At 51.5% G+C, this 3,463-nt stretch overlaps 1 long non-coding RNA gene across 1 annotated transcript; it reads right to left on the reverse strand.

The window, feature by feature from the left end:
* Nucleotides 1-985: 985 nt before the first annotated feature.
* On the reverse strand, nt 986-3,021 carry LOC120375553. The gene is made up of 3 exons (XR_005586624.1): nt 2,846-3,021; nt 2,680-2,713; nt 986-2,326 (listed from the first exon to the last, which is right to left on the reverse strand). It is a non-coding gene; the product is annotated as an uncharacterized LOC120375553 (long non-coding RNA).
* Between the last annotated feature and the right edge of the window lie 442 nt (nt 3,022-3,463).

Raw genomic sequence — 3,463 nt, forward strand, 5'->3', positions numbered from 1 at the left:
AGATGAGTCAGGAGTTTTGAGGGGGGCTGTCAGGAGGCAGTGATGTGGAGGGGGTTGCGGCAGGCAGGAAGCAGGGGGACGGTTGTATGGGTCAGGATTTCTGGGGGTTCTGTCGGGGGTGGGGAGTGGTTGGATGGGGCATGGGAGTCTGGGGGTCTATCTCAGGGTGTGGATAAGGGTTGGGGCAGTCAGGGGACAGGTAGGGGGTAGGCTCCTGGGGGGTAGTCAGGGGACAAGAACAGGAAGGCTTAGATAGGGGATAGGGTTCTGGGGGCAGTTAGGGGCAGGGGTCCCAGGAGGCGGTAGTCAGAGGACAAGGAGCGGAGGAGGTTGGAGGTTCGGAGGGGGGCAGTCACCCAGCCCTCTGCCCTGAGCCCTATACCTCCCTCATACACACCCAGCCCTCTGTTGACTCCTTCACCCCCACCCCGACCCCAGCCCTGACTCTGGCACCCCCACACATACCCAGCCCCCCTGCCCTGACACCTGCACCCCCCTCACATGCCCCCAGTCCTCTGCCCTGACTCTCGCACCCCTGCACATCCCCACCCTGAGCACCAAACGGGAGCTCCTGCACCCCCACTCACATTCCCACCTGCACCCCTCACACCAAATGGGAGCTGCCCAGCTAAGTGCCCCCACACCCAGACCTCCTGCCCCAACTCTGAGCCCCCTCCCTCATTCTAGCTCCTGGCCAGACCCTTCACCCCCAGCCCTGTGCTCCGTCCACTCCCACCCTCAGCTCAGTGCAGAGAGGGGAAGAGAATAGGCCAGAACCAGGGAGAAGGTAGCTATCCGCTGTATGTGGGCACTGCCCCGCACAGCCTGCTGGCGGCCGAGTGGAACAGAACCCCAGACCAGCAGCGGGTTGAGCAGGCCAGCGGTGTAAGATCAACATTTTAATTTAATTTTAAATGAAGCTACTTCAACATTTTGAAAACCTTGTTTAGTTTCTATGTCTATATATTATATAACTAGTGTTGTATTGTAAAATAAAGAGATCTTCTGAAAAACATTAACGTTTCGCGTGCCAGTAATACATTTTAGAGTGAATAAATGAAGATTCGGCACACCGCTTGTGAAAGGTTGCCGACCCCGATATAGACAATAACGCTATTTCACTCCAGTGTCTTCCTAAATGTTAATAGTGCTTTTTTGATCTTTGAATCACAGCTATAGCAATAGACAAGACCCGAGCTAACATTTACCCTTATATCTCTAACAATGCAGGCTGCATTCAGATCACCACAAGGTCTCTGTGGCTTTGAGCTCCTTAGGACCTAGCTTTTAAAACGCTCTTTGCCACTGACCAATCTCTGTGAGAAGGGTGCAGGTCTCCCCTTTCTAGCTCCTCTTGGGCCGCTGGCACTCGCTGGGCAATGAGACCACGCTCTCCTGAGGGAACGGAGGTCTCTCCTTTACAGCGCTTCTCTCTCTGCCCCATTCAAACGCCCCTGGCTTAAAGACCACCCTGTAAGGAAGGTTTGGGTCTCCTTTGCCAAGCAAATTAAACCACAGGTCACTTTGACACGCCAGGAAAATGACTGCCCTGTAACCAAGGTGTAAGGTCTTATCCCTCGCACGCTTAAACTAGGGGAGCCTTTTTGTGCCTGTGGCTGAGCGACACCCCACCCCTTGAGAAGGCTTGAGCTTCTATTTCTCTTAGTGACAGGAAATTCCCCCACAATTATTTTTACTGGACTTTTTTGAGATTTGAAGTGAAATCTTACTAGCGACCTATCCAGGTCAGATGCAACATGATGTGGCGAAGGGGCAGCTGAAAGGGGATGGTGGAGGCCGTGGAAAATTCGCCCCTTTTCTCAAAAAAGCCAAGAAATGGCCCAACCATGCAAATGTCACACCATCTGGAAATGAACAGGTGAGGTGGGGAGCTCCTTTCAGACCCTCACTTCCACCTCATCCTTCCTCAAGTCCTTTTGCCCTGCCTAATTTACACCGCTCAACCAATCACAACTTTGACCCTTTGTTTTCTTGTGCACAAGAAACACACCGTCGCGCTGATGAGTGTTCAACTCAAAGTGTTCAATCTGTACACCTTTTCTCCTGTCTACATTGGCCCTCTTAATGGCACCCAACATAGTCACTCCGCAGAGCAGATTCTGGCCCCTCCCCAGTCACAGAGCCCCGTACCCAAGGAGGAAGCACACGGCCTATGAAGAAAACTACAGCAAGTACAGATGAGGAACAGCCAGTTATGCAGAAACCCGAGGACTATTCATGTCTCCTTAGAAGGATGTCCAAGCTTCTCAGATCCACATCTGCATATTCTCCTCCGGCGAGGGCTCCTGGACGATTCCTCTGCAAACTAATAAAGCCAAGCAAGGACCATCATTACACAGAGCTCTATAAATGTCCTCATCCCTGCCTCCCTCTCCCATTCCATCTATATCCGCCGGACTCAATGAACAGAGACTGAGTCAACATCCACAGACACTGCTCCATTCTAGCACAGACTATCCTGCATGATTTTCATCCCCTTCTACTTGTTCATAGCTCCCGAGACCAAGCCTGTGGGGATGCACACCTAGCACTCCTGCCCCTGTTCTATGAAGGGAGACGGCACAAGGAGAGGCAAGGACAGAGACAGAGAGAGAAAGAGTGTTGGCCAACACACTAGAGAAGAGAGAGAGAAACACAGGAGAAAGGCAAGTAACTCACCATCTGGAGTCATCCTCCTGGATCCAACCTTTTCCTGCGGAGAACACACTGCTTGTGAACAGAGAAATGACAAGCCCCTGAAAATGGGGACCTTGTCTCCTTTGTATCCCCAGCTAGTCAGGAAACTCTTCTGACAAACCAGCCCCAGCTAACAGGGTGTCTGTACCTGGAGTCAGATGGGCTGTTAACAGAACCCTCAGCAAAACAGACACTTCTCACTGACAGTGGTATCTGCTTGGCTCCCAAATGAACGGCTCTTGCCTGGCATGAACAATGCTCACAGGCTCGCTGCTCTCACTCACTTTCCATTGCATGAGGGCAGTAGACTCTGACGTGACTTCTTTTTCCTTGGTACGAAACCCAGCAGAGGAGAGAAAAACAAACAAATTAGCATCTCCATCTGCAATGTCACGTAGTCTCTTCATCTCACATCTCACATCTCCCACGGCTCCACCATCAAACCATCTCCTATTACTACTTTACATCTGCAACTAGAAGGGATCCATTATAAGTGCAGCCAAAATAGTCACTTGGCTCAGGAGACTCTTGTCCCTTCCCCAGACTTAATACCACAGTGTCCTGTACCAACGAGGAAGCACAAGGCCTGTGAAGTAAACTACAGCGAGTACAGATAAGGAATTGAAAGCACTGACCTCTTACTCACAGCCAGTTCAGAATGCAGAAAGCTGAGGACTGTTCCTGTCTGGTTAGAATGGTGTCCAAGCTGCTCAGATCCACCTCTGCCAGTTTCTCCTCCGGCTCGAGCTCCTGGACAATTCCTCTG

The sequence above is a fragment of the Mauremys reevesii genome, linkage group 12, assembly GCF_016161935.1.
Source record: "Mauremys reevesii isolate NIE-2019 linkage group 12, ASM1616193v1, whole genome shotgun sequence".
Classification (NCBI taxonomy): Eukaryota; Metazoa; Chordata; order Testudines; family Geoemydidae; genus Mauremys; species Mauremys reevesii.